The following is a 12,286-nucleotide window of genomic DNA, read 5'->3' as shown; positions in this document are numbered from 1 at the left end:
ACAATGGCTGCTGTTTTGAGGACACTGACTGACCCATCTGTTATGACTCATGTTTGAGCAAAAGTTGTCAGGTCTCCTACTGTGGTCAGCATTATTTTTTTTTTTTAATCATGGTTAAGGAATTTATTATCAATTCATAACTCGGTATTGACATTAAATGCAGATTTACCTCGTTTTCAGCACCAAAACAGTAAGCAAAATGATTGATAATATATAAAATGAATTGACATCAAGTGAACTGACTGTCACCTGTTTTGTTTTAACTGCACATCAAGCAGATCAGTAGTACCAGCTGCCTATATGGTCATTTTCCAAGCAACACTTTAGCAACCACCTGGAACACCATAGCAACTGCCTGCTATAGCAACATCGCTTTTTTAAATAGAAAGAAGAGGAAGAAGAAGCCTGCGAGCTTGACTGATTAAGAGGTTGCCAGATTCATGTGTTTGTGAGTTACAAAATGTGTTTGTGAGTTACATCATCCCCCCCTGATCCCAAGTGTAGCTGACCACCTAAAACATACTAGATGTCTAAAGTTTACTTCTGTAAATTTGGGTAACATGTTATAATAACAGACCTTAATAAACAGTAATCAATAACTGTAAAATGAACTGTAGAAACTTACTAATTGATTGTAGATGGTATTATATTACATCTTTTTAAGCGTTTCCTCAGTTGCATACAGTGGCTTAGTCAATCACTATTAAGTGGTAAATAGGTATATATATATATATATATATATATATATATATATATATATATATATATATATATATTCCTATTTACCACTTAATAGTGTTTACAAGGTTTTCTTTCAATAATGCATTTATAATGATACATCATAATCCATCATCAAAAGCATTTACAGGACTTTAATTATTTGTACCTACTAAGTAAATAGTTAGTACCTCAAATTGCAGCACATGTTAATGCAAAGGTTACAATTATGTAATTAATAACTGTAATTAACAAACTATTAGATAATGACAGTTGCTATTTAAAGATGTTAGCCACAAAATGTTAAACAACTTTGCAAGGCTAATGTAGCTAACAAGTAATGGAAGCTGTATAGCATAGTTTTTTATAAAAAATAGACACTATGCTGCATAGCTAACAATGTTTCAATGAAATCTGAATTTTGGCCATTGTTTATTCATATTTTGGTCTGTTTTTATTGATAACAGTACATTATTCAGTGTCAAAAACCACTTACTTAAAAAACATTTTTCCATCATACAAATATATTTCATCAATTTTACTGAAGAAAAATAATGCAAATAAAAATTCATAGCACAAAACAGAGGGACCTCCAAAACAAGTATTTTATGGCTACAGTGTGAAATGAAGGACAGGGACCAGAAAGAGTGGTACAGCTTAATAGCTTGATTAGAGATGAATATGTGGGTGAGAGTGGTAGACAGTGAGAGAGAGTGAGAGAGACACTGTGGCAAGTGAGATATTTCTAACAATTCTGAAGTGCCACAAACTTGTGAAGTGTTATTCATAGTCTGGTAGTCTTCATCAGTTCAGCATGAGTTAGCACGTTGTTTTAGCCAGATGCTCAACCGGATGAGAGTCTCAACCAGTGTGTGTGTGTGTTCATGTTGTGTAACAGTGGTCCCATCTGCGGTGGACAAGAAGGAACAGGCCCATCTGATGCCCAGCTTCGCCCCTGTCCCCAAACAGATGCCGCCACCACACATATACAATGCAACAATTATAAAGGCCATTCATTTGTTCCTCTTTTTATTTGATCCTTTTGTTGCTCTTTTATCATTTTGAAGAAGACTATATATATATATATATATATATATATATATATATATATATTTTGCAATAGGTAAATTCAGATTATTCATGCTCCACCCACAAATGCATTCTTTCATAGCTATTGTTAAGACTGTTGAACTCTGGAAACCCCATGCAGCATTGCACACCAGATAAGACAATAGTAGTGCTGTATCAAATGTATGTCATAGTGAAAGTGCCAGTAAACCTAAATATTTCATTTAGTGAACTAACTCTGATTTTCACACTTTTCACAAAACAAGGCTGATATATTAATGTTAGCTGAGGTAACAGACAATTAGCCAATTTGTCAATTTATCTTAAAGACTTTAGATTTACTGCTTTTCTTGATATAAATTCCAAGTCACATCATCTATTATGGCTTTTGTGGTTTCTTTCTGGGTTTAATTTAAGTAAGTAATGGCAAAATGCTGGGTGGTATGAAGTGGTGCAAATATGAAAATTCAGCAGTGAGAAAGGTGACAAGTTCAGAAACCAATCGTCTGTATCGGCATTGTTCCTATGATGCACATTTAGTGATTTTACAATAATATTCTGGTGCACTGATACTAAAATACAGCAACAATTGCTGTGGTATGAGTTCAACAATTCTGTACAAATCATGTCTAAACATTGTACTGTTTTCCAGGTATGTTGATTTATTTGTTAAAAATCTGTTGCTTACCAAAATCTCCTTTAAAAACATTTATTATAAAGGAAGTTTGTGTTCTACTAATAAGTGGGCCTAATAAGTGCTTGGACCCCAATGATTGCCACTCGCAATATAGCTCTCAAAGCAGTTATGACAGTCCACAGAAATCACAGTTCTACATCACTTTTCTTGAAGACACAAACTAAATGGAAGCTGATTGACCCGGTAGCTTCACCCACTGTTGGAAAGCGGTCAAAGAAAGAAAGCAGAATATATGATGTGTTTATGAGCTGAACTGAAACCATAATATGCTAGATTAACCATCAATATAATAAGCAATTATGAATAATTAAGGAGAAGGCATTTATGTGTAAAGCCTGGTTGGGTCATTCAAAACAAAATTTCAACAAGTCAGTTTATAAATCTCCACCACACAGGCACAGGCGGCACACAGCTCCTCCAGGGGTGAATATGGGCTTGTATACACTTCATGGAGAAACACAGGTGTAGCACCAGAGCCCAACATCTGAGTACTCATGTAGAGTGCATGCTTTCTCCACATGATGATAGAGCTGGGTTTAGCTACAAAGGGAAAGAGAGACATTGCTACTTACTTGATTCTTTCATCAAGTGAAAGATGTCTAGATATTGTGTTTTTCATAATAAAACCTCAAAATAGTAACTTGATAGGAGCAGGAAAAACATGCTTTAATGTAGGTTAATGCAACAGTTTAAAACCATTTCTGTTGGTCCATTTATCATGAAATAATCACACAATGTAACGGACAGCTTAAGACTTCAAATGGACAAACAACAATGAAAATATGTTAGCTCAAATATGGTGGTTTATCTAGAACTCTGTTATGTTGTTTACTGGTTTGTCTGCTGAGAGTGGACATTGCGTGTGTGTTTTCAACAGAGCTGGATATTGGGCAGCAGAGTTTGTAAACATTGCATTATGAAAAATCTGGTCACTAAACTGTCCCTCTGGAATTATGCAATACTTCAATGATGTCCATGAGAATCAAGAAATGAATTCACTGGAGTGGCAAAAATGAGTACAGTGTTATATATTGTTGGGTTACATGTGAACAAACAGAAGCCAGATGAGCTCATTTATGGTGGGACTTTAAGCAGAATATATAATATATTTGTAATTTATTAAATTTGTAATATTTTCATAACTAGTATTTTATAAAATTTCACTCTTATGTTTGCATCTAGATATTAGCTGTTTGCTTTGAAAAACCATTAACAAGGTGCAACGCATGAATGAGTAAGATGCTGCTACCAGAGATCAGCTTCATAACTTCAGCCATAACAGAATCAATCCTAATGTTTACAGCCATGACTACTGCACTGTGGGAAACCCCCAGGGCCTTCTAGGCCTTCAGACAAGGACTAATGATTTCTAGGAACTAAAAAAAATACATGTCTGCAATTAATCTTCAGTTTATTTTTATTTCATAGAATCATCAGGCTTGTTGCTTTTGTGCTTTGAGCGTACTGTAGATATGCTCTGTTTTCATTGTTACGTTTTGATTGAAAACAAATTGGTTTAGATCTTGAAACACCTAATAGAAAACTGTCCAAGCAGGATTTGTTCCACCAAGCAAGCTTGGTAACACTACTTGAAGGATGTCTAGATAACACATTCATAACATCTTACATAAACACTTCATAACATGTTTATGAATGTTTAAATCAACATTTATACATAGTTTTTACAAGTAAACATATTTTACATAATATTAATATCGGCCACTATGTCATTTTACTGAGAAACATTTTTTAAATAAAAATCCTCACTTTTTTAATTTGAAAAAGTACATTATTTTAAGTAAGACAGCAAAAATAAAAATGACCTCACTTTATCCTTTTAGTCATTATGAGGTTTAACACTCAGGCATGTTTGACATATACTTTTGACTTCTTTTTAATTATCCGTTTTTTCTTTAGTATTCGTTGCATTGCATGTCACTTTACTATATGGACAGTATATTACTCATTAATATACTTAACTGAATCTTAGTGTGGTGGTGTGCCTAAGTGTCAAAGCACCTAATGACCAAAGGGGTAAAGCAAGGTCTTTTTATTTTGGCTGTCTAGAAATGAGATTTTTTTACTATAAATAATATCATTTTTCAAAATAAAAAATTAGAACCTTCATTTTGAAAAAATGACTTTCAGTAAAATTACACAGTAGTCCATACTGATATTATGAAAAACATGTATGCTCTATTAATGTTGATTTAAACATTTATGAACATGTTATGAAGCATCTATGAAAGATGTTATGTAGACACTCTTCAAGTAAAGTGTTTCTGCAAGCTCTCCCCATTGGTTAAGACTTCAGGAGCAGGACTGAAGGCCTTACACATTAGATTTACTACCAACATAATTTGGGAGTGACTGAGGAATCAGCCAATCACATTTTGATTTACAATGAATGGGACCAGTTTGATGAGAAAAAATCGAACCCTAGTCCTTCATGAAGTTCTACATACATGAATGATTGCGAATACAATCTGTAGTCTAACCAAATTTCAGTTAGTTGTTATGAACGGAAAACAGCAGCACCTCTATATCAGAGCTCTTTACTGAAAAAGAGTCACTGGACCAAAAAATATTTACCTCCATTAGTTTAGCACTAACATAATACTAGAAATCCCATAGGGGTGCTTGAGGATATTTAGCCTTATTATGGTGTTAAGCGATAAAGCCTCACATTTTGTCATGCTTCCCTCAGTTCCCACTGTCTCTGCCTCCCCACCTCTGGACTCCATTACCCAGAACCCCACTCTAGATCACATGACCTCCAATCTCCCTCACATGACTCTACACTGGTCTGCCTCACCTGACTACTGATTACATACACCTGTTGCTTGTTCTATGTGCTTTTTAGTTTGGTATATAAGTCTCGGTTTCAGCTTAGCTTCTTTAAGAAGTATTGTCCTTGTTCTCAGAGCATTACTGAGCCTTCTATCTGTCTGTTTGCCTTATCGTGTAAGACCACCACCTTGGTTTTTTATCAACTTAGCCTTTTGCCTTTACCTTTCAGTATTGTTGTATTTTCTGGTCAGACCTTGTTTCTGGATTTTGGACATTGTTTTTTGGATTCCCTGCAGGTTTACTGTTTTTGTGATCTGGCTTTTGACTTTTGACTGACTGATCTTGTTTTTAGACCCTCCATTTGTTAATAAAACCATTTTACTTAAGTGTGGTTTGCAAGCATCTGAATTCTGTCCAAACCTGAAACATTGCTTTAGAATTGAGCATAGACAAGCTCAAACAACATGTGGACTAAAGGAAATTTTTATTTTAAAATTTAACATTTTGTCACGCTTCTCTGTTCTCATTCACACTCTCATTCCGTTGCGGACTCCACTTCCCAGAATCCCTCAGTTTGTTATGTGACTCCAACAACCAATCACAAGCCCACCAGCAGATTCATCAAATATGCTTAACTGAACACAGACAAATGACCATTTAATTTACTATCCACAATGACCAACAAACCTTTACGTGCCTTGAGATTTTATATGTGCTGTTTTTTATGTAAAGTCATAGTAAAATAGCGGTAAATCTAAACAAATTAGGTTTTCTTCTGAGACTTCTTTGCCTTAAAACATTCGACATTTACTTCTCCATCATACAGGGATTAAAAAAAAATGTTTTATCTTTTCAAAACTATCAGAAAACTCAGACATCAGAAAGGTTATTTTCTAGAATGGAACATTTCACATCAAACCACTCTTAACAGCAAAGATCAGTAATTTAATTAATGCTGTTGATATGATATATGATATGACAGAATTTATTGGTGATTTTCTTTTCTCATAATCTCATTCACGAATCATCAATCAAAACATTAATTATCTGTACAAGCAGTTAATTTTTGCATTAGTTCAGTGGTTCAATGGCAGAATCCTGCAGAAACCAGCCGTGTGCTGAGACTGTTGTCTCCATTTCCATGGAAATCTTGATAAGCTGTGCTCACGTATCTTCCCATTAATAAGAGTGTCCCTTCCAGAGAAGGACATTAAGTAAGACCATGATTGGTTCTGAGCAGGTCTCATGATAACTAGGACAAAAACACATTTGCAGCCATTGAATGACTGTAAAAATGGAGCTGGTGGTGCAAGACTGATTAATGTTCTTGTTCCATTCACAAGGACACTCGAAGGCATCTGTGGACCTTCTTGGGGGCCGTGGGGCTTTATATTAGCCTCCCACTCCTGCATTAGCATGCAACAACAAGCAGCTTTAATGAATGCCTGATCACGTCATATTCAAACATTAAGGAGTCATGGGGCTCTTCACTTAGCAAAATCATCATGAACATGCGCTCCAGGGACAAAAAGTCCAAAATTGTCCCCTGTTTGACAGACAGTGCTCTACATAGAGCAGAATATGGTTGGCTAGTCCATAAAATTTGTTCTAAGTGCCTCCCTTTCGTGAACATGTGCAAATATCAACATCTTTCCCCATATTGTGCTCGGCTTAAGGGCTAGTTGGAACATTTGCTGAAGTACAACTGATGCAAACACAGTAGAATCATTACAGTTCTACACTCTCAGAAAAAGGTAGTAAACTGTAGTAAGTAAGTAAGTAAGTAAAGTTTATTTAAATAGCGCTTTTTACAACAGGTGTTGTCACAAAGCAGCTTTACAAGGAAATCAGCATTACAGAAAGAAATCCGGGTCCAAGCCCCCATGAGCAAGCCAGAGGCGACAGTGGCAAGGAAAAACTCCCTAAGAGAAACAGGAAGAAACCTTGAGAGGAACCAAGACTCAGAAGGGGAACCCATCCTCCTCTGGTCGACACCGGATAGTAAACATTGTTAGTATAAAGTATTATAGTACAAAAACAGGGAAAACAGGTGGAGCAAACGATTAATTTGATTAGTTTAGTTCATGCAGCAGCAGCAGCATCAGTGGGGTCAGGTTGTGAGGGTGAGGTTTGCACGGCGAGCAGTGGCACCCAATCAAGGCAGAAGAGGCAGCAGCATCAGACGCACAGGATGGGCAGCTGTTCAACTCGGCAAAGGAAAGAAAAGAAAAACACACAGAGTCAGTTCTGTAATGGGTGATTGACACACAGAGTCAGTTCTGTAATGGGTGATTGACACACAGAGTCAGTTCTGTAATGGGTGATTGACACACAGAGTCAGTCCTGTAATGGGTGATTGTGTAAACTGTGACTGGGGCAGTCCCCCTCTTTTCACTGGGGTACATCTCAGTACCTTTAGTCAGGGTTTGACATGGCAACAGAATTTAGACGCTCGCAGTTGAAAAATGCAAACAGTGTTTTATTATCAGGTGACAAAAGCGTGGTCGAAAAACAAGCGTGGGTCTTAACCAAAAGGCAGCAGAAGATCACCGAAGTGATCATAACACAGGGCAGACAAAAACCAAGGGGAAAGTCAAAATCGTAGTTAAAAGGCAGGCAAAAAGGTCAAAACACAAATCCAAAACACAATCAGCAGAGGTACCAAAAGGAGTAGGGAAAAATCAAGGTCAATATAACAAACGTGGGTCAAAACGAGCACTCAAAGACAGATCAGAAAAACGCTCAGTAAGTTCCGAAGAAGCAATACCTCGCAAAGACCCTAACTAAAGCCCGGGCTGATATACTAATCTCTGAGAGGTGTTCATAGGTAATACTCGGGTGATTGAGAACGCTGACAGGTGCGTGAACGATTGTCATGAGTCATGTGATCACCCAAGGGATTGTGGGCAATGGAGTCTGCTCTGGACTCTGAGTCTGAGAGAAGTTGCTCATTCACATGATTTGCCACGTCCGAATCCACCCGAGGCGTGACACAGGGAACATAACTGTACCATAAACCACTGAAATGATATGTTCTAAGCTGTAGTGACTCCACACACCGTAGTGACTCCACACACCCCGTCTCGTCTCCAGGCTTTTTATTTTACTGTTCTGTTTTAAAACATTAGGATATAAAAAGGTACAAATACAAACTTTTTTTTTACCTGGAAAAACTTATTTAAGGTTCACAATTAGACCTTAAAACCACTGTTGTACGTTTGAGGGAACATTTACATTGTTTGTACCTTGATGAATGAAAAATGTACCTGCACAGAACCTTGATTTCTAACAGCATATGTTGTCTGAACCAAACATGCTTTCTATTTTTTTGATGCACCAAAACAACAGTCGTGTGCAAAAGTTTTGGCACCCCTGGTCAAGTGATAATTGATATGCTAACATCCTCTACAAAGGATAAATCTCTGCACATTTTAATGCACAATTAATGGGCAAATGATAAAACGTGTGGCCTATACATACTTTTAGTTTTTTGTTTTTTTTTTTTGGTTTGTTTTTTTTCCAAATATAAAACTATATTCCAATATAAAACTGAGCAAGTAAGTAGAAACTGCACACTAAATTTTGCGGATAAATGCCATATTTAAGCTTGTAGAGGACACGGTAGCTTTATTTCACTTTAAATTTTCCCCATAGTTTTTGCATATGATTGCATGAACCCTTTTTGGAATTTGGATGTGTTGCTTGTTGCCATAAAACATTAACAAATTGGACATTCTTGCTCCTCGTAAACCAGGAATCAGTGCCATTTGGGTGGGCTACATTCCATTTTGGGAAAGTGAAAGCATTTCACTGCCTCATTCAGAAAATGAAAGTTTATGTGCTTTCACAGATAGACTGGTTGCACATAACTCTTAATAAGTTTGATCTGAGTTTGAGATACTAGCACCACACATGACCAATTAGAGGACAATCTAAGCAGTTTCTGGGACACAACCTCTTGGTCATGAGTCTTTCTGTGCCAACACCAAAGACAACAGTGATGAGTGAGTTCATGATGGTGAACAAAATTATGGGTCCCTCTATATAATAATAGCCTACATCTCTAATGACTGTGTAGTTACATATGCATAACATATGCAACAACAATGCAACTACTAATTATTTAGTCACTGTTACAGATGCATTCTATGTAATTACATGTGTATCAACTTCAGTTTTGCCTCATGTGTTTACACAAGTGTATCTTAATAGTTATAACAGCTTATTCTCTCTCATGTAATTTCACAAGGGTAGCAACACAAAGTAATTACATTTGTAATCAGACTGGAACAGCAGATTTTTTTTCCAGCAGTAAAAAGAGGTATCTAATAACGTACACTGACATTACTGACACTGTATCTCCCAGCTTTCCTAACATTTAGCTAGCATTCATGTTGCTAGTGCTGCGACACTGTAACCAGTTTCAGCTTTAAACCATTCTGTAATGTGACAGTATAACAGACGACCCCTTATCTTAACATGTAACTTTTATGACATTAATTAAATTAGTTGCATTAAACCTAAAGCAACATCTATATTACCACTGCATTATTACACAGTACCTACATAATAACTACACTGGAACTGTCCACTTATTTTAAAGTGTAACTTTAACACTACAGGAAAGTTCCTGTGTAGTTGTTATGTAGGTACAGTGTAATTACAGAATGGTATTAATCAGTGTGATGTGATTGGGTTCCCTTGTTACAACACATTTATTCCACAGTAATTCTGTAAAACATAAATGTAATGTTATGTAAAACACACTTCCTTGAACTGCTGGAAAAGTATGATCTAATCTGCAGTGTATCAAAAAGATACGTGTAATTACATGAAGCAAATCTGAAATTGATACACATGTGTAATTACATAGGCTGTACTTCTTTAATACATATCTAACATTGGCTAAATCATCAATAGGTACAATGTTATTGCATATGTTATTAATGTGTAATTACACAGTTATTAGAGACACTTAATATAAAGTGGGAATAAATAATGTTGATTTGGAAAATCATATTTGGTGAACAAAATATCAGTTATACATGTGTTATCTCCTGAGTTCTAGTAATTTTATTGAGAACTGAGCTCTTATGTAGAGGACTGTTTCATATGCATATTTCATGTAGTTGATTCATTTCATATGCATGCTGACGCCTGCTCTTAATGTACTTAATTCAGTTGCTGTCAGGCCATAGGTGGGTATATTAAAAATTTTATTGTGACTTCGAATGAAGCGCAGCCAGTCAAGTTTTTGGATCAGAACTATCCTTATATAATAATAATATATTAATAACCTACATTTCACGCTTCCATTCCATTACATCTTCCATTCTTCCAGTCATTCATCTCTCGCTCTTTTTTCTTCTCCATCTCTTCTTACTGTTTTCCTCCTTTTGCCTGCTCATTAAGATCCATTTGAAAATATCATTATGAATGCTGTTCCAGCTGGAATAATCTTGGCAGTCTCTCATATACAATCTTCAGCTGGTCCAAGCCCAATAGAGTGGAACTGAAATGCATTACCAAATACCTTTTACAAGTCAAGACAAACACCTCCCTCTAGTTTGGGTTCATTGACTGTGGAGTCATAATACTGCTATGTATGGCTTAAATGCTGCCTCTGCTTCTGAACAGCAGCAGCTGAGGCTTATTCTCACATCAGAATTAAGGAGTATTAATGAGGGACAGAAAAAGGAGGCCCACAGGAGAGCTGCTTCCCAGAACCGTCTGATTCCACAATAAATCCACGGTGGACATGGACTACAGAGGAGCGTTAACCCTTAAGCCACTACAAATAACAACAGTGTGTTGAATTGTTTTTATATTCGTAGTTTATTGAAACAAGCTGGTAAATTGTGTGGAAAGTACACATTCTGAACTCCCAGTACAGACCACATTTGTGTTGGTCAGCAGAAGAGATGTTTTATTATGACTAGATGAAATGTTATTGCTGTGCATGTCATCCTCTTTTGCAGAAAGAGAAATACGCTTTGTGTTTTGCCATGTTTTTGGCATTCATTGACGTTAAATTCAACAAAAAAGTGTGCAAAAATGAACACGTCAATAAGAATTTAAACAGTAATTGAACTTAAGTTCACATCAAACAAAACACAGTCCAGACATGAACCCGCTAAAATAGAATGTCAATTGCATTTAAATGTAATTACTATGTAATTAATTGTATAATTACATTTGAATAGTGTTGCAAAATGACAGTAATCATTCCAGACCACTCTAGACAAATTAAAGAGTGCTTCATCATGAAGGGTTCTTTAAAGGTTCTTTACGAAATCAGAATTGAGTGCTTTCTCTGTAAACAGGAAGATTTTGTGGTTTAGCATTTGGGAAGAATTTGCAGACGGAGGAGCGATGAGAGAATGTGAAGCTGTTGAAGAAATCAAAGAAGGAAAGAGAAGAAAGAAAAATAGAGATTGAGAGAAAAGAGAGAGAGAGAGAAAGAAAGAGAGGCAGAAAGAAAAGAAAGACAAACAGAAAGAGAGACAAAGTGAGAGGCTGACGGGCTGGGTGGAAATTCAAGGAAAGAGGCCATCTCTCTCTCTCTCTCTCTCTCTCTCTCTCTCTCTCTCTCTCTCTCTCTCTCTCTTTCTCTGTTTGTCTCAATCTCTCTCTCTCTCTCTCTCTCTCTCTCTCTCTCTCTCTCTCTCTCTGTCTCAATCTCTCTCTTAATCACTCTCCCACATGCAATCTCTCTCTCTGTCTCTCACAAACAATCTCTCTCTCTCAGTCTTTACTATGTCCTTCTCTCAATCTCTTTCTCTCTCTCTCTCTCTCTCTTTATTTGTTCGTGTATGTATGATTTCTCTAGCAGTGCATAAGACCTTTTAATTTGTTTGTTAAGGGACTATTTTTAATATTAATAAGACATATCTAATATAAGTCTGCTTGTTTGCATTTGATTTAATATTATAGAAATGTATATTACATATTAGTGTATAAAAGCTTTTTTGCAATACCTTAAGAACTGATGATATTTTTTTATTACACCATCTG

This window comes from Colossoma macropomum, unplaced genomic scaffold (assembly GCF_904425465.1).
Source record: "Colossoma macropomum unplaced genomic scaffold, Colossoma_macropomum, whole genome shotgun sequence".
Lineage (NCBI taxonomy): Eukaryota > Metazoa > Chordata > Actinopteri > Characiformes > Serrasalmidae > Colossoma > Colossoma macropomum.
This window is presented reverse-complemented; position numbering follows the sequence as displayed.